Here is a 12301-nt window from a genome sequence, read left to right on the forward strand (position 1 = left end):
AGAAGAGGGAAAATAGGAGTGAATAAATATATACCACAATTGACACCTTGAATATATGATTTATGAAGTCAATGGTGTTTGTTTTTTAAGACCCCTTAAAGCAAATTGCTTAACCTAATATATTAATCAAGTAATTACTTAGGTTAATTATGAGATCCAAGTTAAATGGTGAAAGATAATATCATGCATACAGCGGAAAAGTAAATAACACAAATATGATCACCAAGGAAAACCAATGAAATGAACTGTTTCAAGGTAAAAACCTAGAGATGATTTAACCTAGCTATCCTTAAGGCAAACAAATCCACTAATAGAGAAGTGATGTTTCTACAAAAGATTTAACCCTAAATCTATTGCTACCTCAAGTAGTAACTTATTGACACGACCACGTGCAAGCTCCAAATACATAAACTCTTCTCTCTTGGATTTGCAGCACACAAACTCCCTCACTTATGACGTTGAGATCCCACTCAAAAAATTCATATTACAACTTGTTGATCTTCCAACAACTAGATTCCACTAGCACTTGATTGTAGATCTTGTTCTGGTAGATACTTGTAGAGTTAGAAGGTACAGAACCTCTCAAATCTCACATGAGTAACTCACAAGTCTTCCAAGACTCTTTAAAACGTAGTTAGAGTTTTCCTTTTTATACTTAGGAGTGTTGGATTGAAACCCTAAACATTTTCGCTGGCTTGGTCCTGAATTAAATTTTGCAGAATTTGTTTTTCTGCGATTTTCGATCGGTCGAGCCTATCCTTCAATCGATCAAGCTTCACTGAAATTTAAATTTTTTTTTTTTCCTACGGCTTGAATATTCTTGAGACTTGACTTGAAACACTTTGAGCAATGTCTAACACCTATTCTAGACATGTTTTTGTTCTCGGTTTGCCAACATAAACAAATTAGGACTCTAAACATTTAATCCTAAATCTTTAGAACCTAACAAATGGGCGTCTATAAAATCTAAGTAAAGAATATTCATAAAACTTTCTTGAGGAGTTGAAGGTATTATCAAGTTAATTGACTAAAGCAGTGGAGTTGAAGGTTTTAACCCAAAGAAGGATTAGAAGCAACATATTCCTTAACAACATTGCAAAAGGTGATTAACAGTGTAGAGATTAAGAATACAAAAAAGAAAAAAGGGATAGGATTAACTTGGACAACATTCTCAAATTTTTCATACATAAACATTAATGTTCAAAGAAAAGTTACAAAACCCATCAAAAGAACAAAAAAAAAAAAATATGACAAAGAAAAGAGAGAGGACTAACCTTTATGGTGTTCTTGAATTTACTATATACCTGATGAAACAAATTCATAGGTTAAAAGGGACAACATGAGAAATACATATAATATACCAAAAATTAAAAAAAAAAAAATTATAAACTAAACAATGTTGAATAGTTGATTTCAGAAGCACCAATGACTCATATAAACTTCATTCGTGAAGAATAGAATTCTATTGAGACCACATACTCCAATAGATAATCACAAATTCTTTATACATACATATGCATATATATATATATATATATGTAGAATTCTTTATGCATATATATGTGTGTGTGTGTGTGTGTGTTGGGGCTCGGGTCCGGGTAACCCAGAACAGCCTATGTGACCAAGGCCCAACACTGTAGGGTTAGGACCAGTCCATGGATGAATGCATGAAGGACCAAAAACTAGCATTCAAGGGAAACTTATATGTAGGGGCTTGATGTGATGGATGGTTATTAGTAAGTAAAAATGTGATGTTAGTGGTTGGCATGGAGTAAACCAATAAAACTTTGCCACATTAATAGTTTGTAAAAATGATGAAATAGTTTGTGCTTGTTAGCATTGCTCTTTCATTAGCATTGCCTTACATTGGCTTGGAATGCCTAATGAAATCCTAACGGCATCACTAGAATCTCTCTCTCTCTCTCTCTCTCTCTCTATTTTTATTTTTTCTTGCAACTCTACTTTATATTGATGAATCATTGTGATTTTTTAAAACTTTATTTTAGATTCATAAATTTTGGTGTTGTATCTTTTAGTTCCCCATTACAAGTAGTTTCTCTCTTTCTCTCTCTCTCTCTCTCTGAGTTTTGGTTTGATTTTTATTTGAGTTAATACTTGATTATTTTGGAAGTAAGAATTTGCGTTTATATCAAAACACAATCTTGGCTATGCAAATAATAGATCGATTCGGTCCACTTCATCTATTTGGTCCAGATCGGTTTACTTTAGTCCAATTAAGTCAATTCAGTCCAATTTGCTCTATTTGGTTAACTTCGATTTACTTTGGTCCATTCCTTCCAATTTGGTCCATTCGGTCGACTTAGGTCTATTCAGTCCAATTTGATCTATTTGGTCCATTTAGTCTATTTCAGATCAATTCGGTCCAATTTAATGTACCTACTTAAGAATGAGAAAATAAAAGTTTAGGTGAATAGTACGATCAATTATTTGAGTAATATCAATTTCAATTATAGGATAAGTTTTTGTTATCATAATAATCTCCTTTAAGGAATGAAAATTTGAATAATAACTTTGAAACTTAAAAATTTTAATTGTACCAAAAGAAACTAGGAAAATCTAATGCATAACAACAATAGTTAGAAGAATAGAAACGATTTCAAAAAAGAATAATAACAATGAAAGTTACTTTTTTAAATTGTTTAAATTTTAGGGAGAACAAAGTTTGTTATGAGTTTTGATTATCATAATAATCTCTTTTAAGATAATGGAGGATTTGAATAATTTATTTAAATAAAATTACACACACACAAATATATATATACATACATATATATATATATATATTATTTATTTTACTTGAAGGTATAATCAACCTCATGCAATTCATTTAAAAGTAATGAATTTAAAACAAATGAGTAATTACTCTAAAAATTAGATTTGTTTGTTCATAGCTTTCATGTTTAGAAAAACTTTCACTTAAATTTAACCGGACTGATGTGGTCTGATATGCTACGTTAATGTGGCTCAACAAAAGTGTAGTAATAATAAATGTTTTGCTTAAGTTTTAAGATATTACAAGTTTAATATATATATATATATATAAATGAATTTAGATTTAGAATAGGTGCTCACAACTTAAACATATCTTTTCCCTATATGTAAGTGCATAAAAATAGACAAAAATGGACCAAATTGGACTGAAGTGGACACAAATGGAAAGAAGTGGACCGAATGGGAACAAGGTGGATGGAACTGGACCGAATAGGACCAAAGTGGGCCGAATAGGACTGAAGTAGACCGAATAAGAATGAATGGACAGATTAGAATCAAAGTGAACGTAATGGACCGAATAGGAACAAATTGGACCAGAGTGGATAGAATGGACCGAATAGGACTAGTGTGGATTCAATAGAAACGGAGTGGACATAATGGGCCGAATAGGACCAAAGTGGGCCGAATGGACTAAGTAGGACTAAAGTGGACACAATGGACAGAATATGACTGAAGTGGATAGAATAGGACCAAGTGGACGGAATAGAACCAAATTGGACCAAATAGGACTTTCAAATATTTATCATTAATTTTTATTGCATTTTAGAGTTTATATTTCTAATTTTTAGTTTCTATTGTCTATTTTCTTTGTATTTTTAACTCAAAACTAAAGATTTAACACAAATATAATAAAATTTCACACTTTTCAATCAAAAAATTAAGGAAAAAAAATAAAAATTTTAGCTAAACTTGATTAGGAAACCTACAAAAAGAATCAATTTAAGACCTAATTAGTGTTTAATTTTTTAGAAAAAAATTATTTTCAACAAATTTTAGAGAACAAATTATATATTATATTACAATTACAAAATAATTATTTATTTTCACGCATTGCGTGAGTTTGCAAGTAGTTTAATTAAAAGAGGTGTTGAAAAGGTGTCAAAATCATAGAAATTTCATTTTCCTCGAGCTTATCTCAAGTCTCCATATTGGACTCAACAATACACCTTATTAGTCGAAAAAACTTACTTGTTATGGTTTGCCAACACTAAACCATTGAACCTAAAAGAAATTTATGAGAAGCAGTCAAAATGAGGTTACCATCGATCATTTGACGTGAGGTGTCAAACACCATCCCAATGCATAACCAAACCCTCAAAGTAATTTTATTTTTCTTGTTTGAGGCCAAAGTTACTCAAGCTTTGGCTAGGCAATGATAACTTCCATTTGAACTAGGTTTGAATATAAGATCCCAAAAAAAAAAAGAAAAAAAAAAAAAAGAAGAAGAGGTCATGGACCTAGAATTGCTTGAAGTCCAAATACTTTTCAATGCATACATCATTTTGTTTTGAGACAAATTTTAGCTACAAACTTGATTATAGTCGTAAGGTTGAATTTAATCAACCATCTAATTGGCTTTATTCCGTGACCAATTTGCTTGTAATTTAGCACTTAGTAACCCTGTATTTAGGTGGGAAAATGGTAAGGGTAGTGTGTGAGAAGATGTGAAGAAAAGCTCAAGAGTGTGCAAGAAAAACAGAGTCTCGCGACTAGAACTCGCGGGTGGTTCGCGACTGGCAAGCCGCGAAAGGTAGGCACGTGAGAGGCACACTGGGAAGCTGAAGGGTCGCGCCAGCTGTCACGCTACAGGACAAAAGTTCCAGTCTGGCCAGGCCGTTACATCGCGACTTGATTTCGCGACTTGGCCAAGCCGCGAGATCAAGTCCCCAACTTGCTCTGTTTGGCAAAAACTGACATTTTGCATTCCCTTTTTACCCTACTATATATACACCCTTATACCCATCATATTGAGAGAGCTTCCAGAGAGAATTTTTGTGAGAGAAACCCTAGAGAAAAACAAGATTGCCTCATCCCAATCTTTACATTAGAGTCTCTATAAATTCCTCTACTCTCTTCCTCTCCATTGATAAATCCTTGAGAGGTTATTGACCAAATCCTTTTCTCACCATACCCATATCTGTGAGAAGGTTTATTTGGTGCTTTGGGAAGCAATTAGGAAGGGACCAATTCATATTGGTTGATGCTATGGGCTATAGCGGAATCCGATAAGCTAGAGAAGAAAAAGGTTCGGCGCAACCTCGTTGGAGCAAGAAGTTTGGAGGGCCTAGGTACCTGGGTAGATTAGGCTTGGAGGGTCTATTGCTGTTCGTGTATCCCAACTACATTTTCTAGTGGATTATTGACCGCTTGGAGGGCGGCGGAGAGGTTTTACGCTGAGAACTTCGGTTTCCTCTTCGATAACACATCGTGTGTTGTCCGTGTGTTTGCATCTTCTTTCCCTTTACCTTTGCCTTATATTTACTGCTATGGATGTGTTTATATTTGGCTTAGATTGTTCTATCAATTCTGTTATAAGCTTGTTATCATATTCCGCACATTAATTGTTTGATATAAAGCTTGAATTGGTATTTTTGTAATTTGGGGTCTAAACGTTCAAAGGTGTTTTATACCCTTTTTGAACTTTCAATTGGTATCAGAGCGGGTACACTTGTTGTGGTTTAAATACCTAAGTGTGATCCTTAACCCCTTGCGTGTTTTGCCATGGATAATGCTTTGTATGCTTCTATGGATGTTGTTGATTGTAACATGCCATATGCTTGTGAAAATGCCTCTATGAGTGTTAATCCTCATAATTGTGATGAAATGTTACTTGAATCTATTGATGTTGTTGACAAACTCTTGAAGAAAGGAGCTAAGAAGTTTCAAAAGAATTTGAGCAAGTTCATTTGTGAAAAGGATGATTTGATTGCTAAGCTCAAAGAATCCAATAAATTGGTTTGAAAAATATAAGAAGCTTGCTGAAAATTCTCTTGAAAAGATGAAAGAGTTTGAATGTTTAAATATGGACTTGGATGCTAAACTTGTTTTATCTAACAAACTTGTTGATGATCTTAAATCTGAAAATGAATCTCTTAAGATGCATGTCAAGTGTTTGATTGCTGAACCTACTGTTAAAAATGGTGAAAATATTTGTTGCAATCATGTTGTGGTATCCGATTTTGTGCCTATTTTGTGTTCTACCTCAAAGGACAAATCGGTGTACATTCCTCCACATAAAAGTAACCAAAAGGTGGAGAGAAAGGCTGTTAAGTCAAAGCCTCCGTTTAGGTCTCAACCTAAGGTTTTGAAGGGATCTAAGTTTGTTCCAACTTGCCACCATTGCAGTGTGATCAGTCACATAAGACCTCAATGTTATAAGTTGAAGAGAGAACAACACCTTGTTGCTAGATCTCTTCCCAAAAAGCCTAGTGGACCTAAACACATTGTGTGTCATCATTGTGGTGCTTTTGGTCATCTAAGACCACATTGCTCAAAGTTTCATGCTCTCAAAAGAAAAGAGAAACTTGAGCCTCTTGGAAGTTATGCTAAAAAGAGTAAACCTGATTTGAGTGAAAATAGCATGTTGTTAAAGAAAGTGTTTAATGCTCTTAACTCCTTGACTATGTGCATCTCAAGTTCTCATTCTTCCAACCCTCGTCTCACTTCTCATGAGACACTCATTCCAAACAATCATTCCATTTGGATGAGGAAGGGTTCCTTTGGTTAAGTTTTTGCTCTTTTGGTCCTTGATCTAATTCTTTCGATCTTTGTGGGACCCCTCATGCATTGCATGTTATATCTTCATGCATTTTGTGCATCTTGTATTTATTCATATGCATTTTTTTTTTTTTGTTTTGATCTTACTTTTATGTCTTTGTTTTGTGTGAGTAAAAATCCAAAACCACATAAAAAGTGAAAAATTCAAAAAGTTTGATCGTATATGTTTGAGCACATATCACATGTGAGTTTTGCCTTGTACCTTCGTACAAATGCCCTTATGCATTTAAGAGCTTAGCTTGTTCTTTATGCACTAATATCTTTGTGGGAAAAATCTTGACATCTTTGTGTGATTGTTGTAAATCGATCTTTAAGCTTGTCATGAATGATTAGTCAATAGTCATGTTGGTTTTGATACATGCATAGACTTGTGCCTATATATCTTCCCACTCTTTTATTTTTTTTGCTTAAAGAGCTCAACAAATGTAAATCTCAAAATGAAAAGAGATAATGAGCTGCAAAAGCCGTCGCATATACTAGTATTTGATTAGGAAAAAGGGAAAGCGACTTTTATGAAATTGTATGATGCTCAAAAAGCCAAAGACTTGTTCATCAAATTGAAATATCAAAAATTTCAGGCATCTATCTCACAATCAGATTTTCTTTGCTCAAAAATGGCAAATGATATGTTGAATATGGAGCCAAATGAAAAGCTTCAAAGAATTGTTATCAAGTTCTTGTGGGAGGTCATATATGCATGTTTCTATAATTGAGATAGATCACTTGTCTTAGTACTAGTTGTGTATGACTTGATTGAATTGATCATTGAAACTTCATTCTAGACTAAGGACTATTCCACGCTTGATACACACACACAACACACATGCCTAATGTTCAATGAATGCCTTATTCATTTGTTCGACTGTACTTGTTTAAATGTGATGTGTGTGAGCTCAACTTTATATGGATCAATCCAAAAAGATTTTTGATCATTTTATATGTTTTTGGAAGTGATTTTTATCACTATTTGTGTTCTTGTTTAATGCTTACATTGTTTTACAGCGTTTAAACATGTTTTGTGTTGAAAAACAAGTGTCAGAATTTTTGGCGACTCATTTTGGCAACTTGACCAGTCGTGAGTTACAGTCACGAGTTTTGGCGACTCATTTTGGCAACTTGACCAGTCGCGAGTTACAGTCGCGAGTTTTGGCAACTCGTTTTGGCGACTTGCCCAGTCGCGAGCCCAGTCGCGAGTTCATTCAGAAGCTTTGGCGACTCACTCGCGACTCACTTCGCGACCCGCCCAGTCGCGAAATGCCCAGAAACAGCTTTTTAAAGGGCTTTTCGTCTGAAACTTGTTTTTAACCTCTCTCATCCTCTTTTAAACCCCTCTTTCAATATTTTTACATCAAAACCCAACCAATTTGAATGGTTTTTCATTCCTTTAACATCTCTAAGGTAATTTTAAAATCTTTTCATTGATTTGGATCCTTGGATTATGTTTTAGTGAGTTTTGTGCTCTTGGTTGGGATTTTCATCATAGGGGTTGGAAAAACTTAATTTTTTTCTCAAGATTTCTGTATGGGATTGGTTTCTTTTGATGATTTTCTTTGAATGTTGGCCCCTTGTGGCAAAAACAGCATGTATTAAGGATGGATTTCATGATGTTCATGCATTGTTTCATATTATTGTTCATAGTGTGCATGCTAGGTGTTTGATAAAATGTCTCTTAGGCATTTTCTCACTTGTTTGGACTCCGATGAGTACCAAACTTTGGGGTTTCTCATGTTTTCTCATTAGGAACATGTTTGGTTCATTAGTTGTGTATTTAACACACCTTACCCCAAATGTGCATTTTCCATGCATTGGTCATGTATTGCACTTGCCACCTCTTGCACACACCTTACTACCTTTGTTATGCATTGGTTCATATATTATTTCTTCATCCTAGCATGTCATGTCTTAAGATTGAGCTTCATTTTTTCATTCATCTCGCACCCCTCATGCATCATTACACCCTCATGCATTATTATCATTGTTCATTCTTTCATCTCTTGCCCTTTTTTTCTCCTTGACCCCTTTGTCTATTCGTGTCAAAAAGGGAGAGAGTATACTCTAGAGTAGTATACCGGAGAGTGTTGTCATTTTTATATGACTCTTGTGCACATTCTTAGGGAGAGAAATTCCATTTCTCGTGCACATTCGTAGAGGGAGAGATATTCTATAGGGGAGATGCATATACCAAGGGGAAGAAGACATTGTGTTAATAAGAAAACTTTGTCTTGGTGTTTGGTGTTTGTTTAAGTTGCTCACATGTTTCACATCATGTTCTTGATCGCATTTTTACTTGTTACATTATACTTGTCTGTTTATTACTTGCTTTACCTTGAGGGTCTAATGTGTTTTGTACAAGTGTTTCAGGTTACAGGTATTTATGTTCCAAGTTCATCACAGCTCCTATGATTCATGATAGGGGGAGTGATATGTTAAGGGAAGTATCTTATATTTTGTTTGTACCTGGTACCTTTGTAGGTTGTTAAGGTTTATGTTTAGTTCTGTACCTATTGTTGTTTTTGTAAGTTTTGAGGGTTGTTTCTTGTACTTATGCACGTTTGTAGGCTCTTATGATTTGTGCCATGTATTTGCAAAACTTTGCTTATGTAGCCTTTGTGCTTTATGCTTTGGTACTTGTTAATGCCTTGCATTATCTTAAGTACAACACTCTTGTGCCCTTGTAGGATTGTTCCTAAATGCATATATGTTTGTATGCATTGGTTGAGTGTTGGACTTGCAAATGATTCTCTTCAATTGAGTTTATCATTTTTGCATGTCCGGATGTTCATTCCTTGTGTGAATGAACATAGTAATCACTTTTGCTTAAGTGACTACTGGTGTTGATCTTGCCATGAATTATTGCTTTTATGCCTATGTTCATTTTTGCTTGATCATGCTTATTTTGCTCCATATGATTTGGTACTTGTTAATGCCTTGCATTATCTTAAGTACAACACTCTTGTGCCCTTGTAGGATTGTTCCTAAATGCATATATGTTTGTATGCATTGGTTGAGTGTTGGACTTGCAAATGATTCTCTTCAATTGAGTTTATCATTTTTGCATGTCCGGATGTTCATTCCTTGTGTGAATGAACATAGTAATCACTTTTGCTTAAGTGACTACTGGTGTTGATCTTGCCATGAATTATTGCTTTTATGCCTATGTTCATTTTTGCTTGATCATGCTTATTTTGCTCCATATGCATATTAAGTTTTTTGCGTACAATGATATTGCTATGTTGTTGTGTTTTAGGAGTTACTTATTCATATGTTCAAGAGCTTTTCAGAATCTAGAGTTAGGTGTGAGTGAGTTTTCCAACTGTTCCTAACTCACGTTTAAGTCTAGAGTCTGTTGGAGGGTTTTGTCACGGAATAGCCAAAGGGAGAGATTGTAAGGTTGAATTTAATCAACCATCTAATTGGCTTTATTCCGTGACCAATTTGCTTGTAATTTAGCACTTAGTAACCCTGTATTTAGGTGAAAAAATTGTAAGGATAGTGTGTGAGAAGATGTGAAGAAAAGCTTAAGAGTGTGCAAGAAAAAACAGAGTCTCGCGACTAAAACTCGCGGGTGGTTCGCGACTGGCAAGCCGTGAAAGGCAGGCACGTGAGAGGCACACTAGGAAGCTGAAGGGTCGCGCTAGCTGTCACGCTACAGGACAAAAGTTCCAGTCTGGCCAGGCCGTTACGTCGCGACTTGGCCAAGCCGCGAGATCAAGTCGCCAACTTGCCCTGTTTGGCAAAAACTGACGTTTTGCATTCCCTTCTCACCCTACTATATATACACCCTTATACCCATCATATTGAGAGAGCTTCCAGAGAGAATTTTTGTGAGAGAAACCCTAGAGAAAAACAAGATTGCCTCATCCCCAATCTTTACCTTAGAGTCTCTATAAATTCCTTTACTCTCTTCTTCTCCATTGATAAATCCTTGGGAGGCTATTGACCAAATCCTTTTCTCACCATACCCATATCTGTGATAAGGTTTGTTTGGTGCCTTGGGAAGCAGTTAGAAAGGGACCAATTCATATTGGTTGATGCTATGGGCTATAGCGGAATCCGGTAAACTAGAGAAGAAAAAGGTTCGGCGCAACCTCGTTGGAGCAAGAAGCTTGGAGGGCTTAGGTACCTGGGTAGATTAGGCTTGGAGGGTCTATTGCTGTTCGTGTATCCCAACTACATTTTCTAGTGGATTATTGACCGCTTGGAGGGCGGTGGAGAGGTTTTACGCCGAGGACTTCGGTTTCCTCTTCGATAACATATCGTGTGTTGTCCGTGTGTTTGCATCTTCTTTCCCTTTACCTTTGCCTTATATTTACTGCTGTGGATGTGTTTATATTTGGCTTAGATTGTTCTATCAATTCTGTTATAAGCTTGTTATCATATTCCGCACATTAATTGTTTGATATGAAGCTTGAATTGGTATTTTTGTAATTTTGGGTCTAAACGTTCAAAGGTGTTTTATACCCTTTTTGAACTTTCAATAGTCAATGACTACGACTCTACTCAATAACTTTCATTGCATATAAAGTTTGAAAGATCCATCATTTGGTCACATTTTCTTCTTATATCCTCTATATTTATGAAATCTTCAGAAGATCAAAGATCAATATCTATGTCATCAATCAGATATTTAAATTTCAAATTTTTGTTATCTAAAATTATGCATAAAAAGTAAGTTGATAGATACGATATTAAATAACATCTAATTGATACAAAATTTGACATATTTGTTAAGTAAAACACAAAAAAAATTCAATATAATGGTTGCTATTATATAATTTTTCAAGTTATACCTGGTGTAACTTTAAGCAATGTTGCAAATTTTTCAAGTAAAAAATATTGAATGGTGTAACATTGCTTAAAGTTACACCATTCAATATTTTTTAATTGAATGCAAATTTAAACTAATCAGCCATTAGATTATATTATCTTTGTGTATTCTCCATGCTTACAAAATTTCAAGATAATTAAATATCAATAGTCATGTCATCAATCAACTATTTAAATTCATTTTTTTTTGTATATTAAAATAATGCATAAAAAAATGAGTTTATGGATTAAATGATAAATAATAACTAATTGACATGAATATTAGTATGCATGTTAAAAGCATATAGAACATATAATCCGGTGGTGGAATTTTTAAAATATGAATTCTATAACTCTAATTTTTAAGTTAGAGTTACGCCACGTGGCCTAACACATAATACACACACACACACGGAAAATTACAACTTACCTACTTATGATTTGACTGAAATTTAATTTGTCTACATGTGGTTTGAAATCCCATGATGCAAATGTTTCGCTGGATTCCTTTTTATCTTATTTAATCTTGTATTTTTAAGTTTTTTTGTGTTTTTGGAGGAAAGAGACATAAAAGTAGAGCAAAATTACATATTTAGCCATATTTTTAACATGTGTGGGTTACAAAATTCTAACTAAGCTAACTTAGGGTGAGTAAAATGTCAAATTTTAAACTATAGGTAGGCAACCTAAATTTCAACCAAATCATAGGTGGGTAAGTCGTATTTTTCTATCTCTATATATATGAGTTGGATTCAATTTACACATGGTGTAACTCTAAGCAAAGTTACACCACCTAATAACTTGTTATAAAAGTCATATTTTGAAAATTACATTGTTGAATTACATGTTCTATATGTTTTTAACATTCTTATCAATTTTCATGTGAATTGGATGTTGTTTACCATTTAATCCATAAACTCATCTT

The sequence above is a fragment of the Quercus suber genome, unplaced genomic scaffold, assembly GCF_002906115.3.
Source record: "Quercus suber isolate HL8 unplaced genomic scaffold, Cork oak 2.0 scaffold_579, whole genome shotgun sequence".
NCBI lineage: Eukaryota > Viridiplantae > Streptophyta > Magnoliopsida > Fagales > Fagaceae > Quercus > Quercus suber.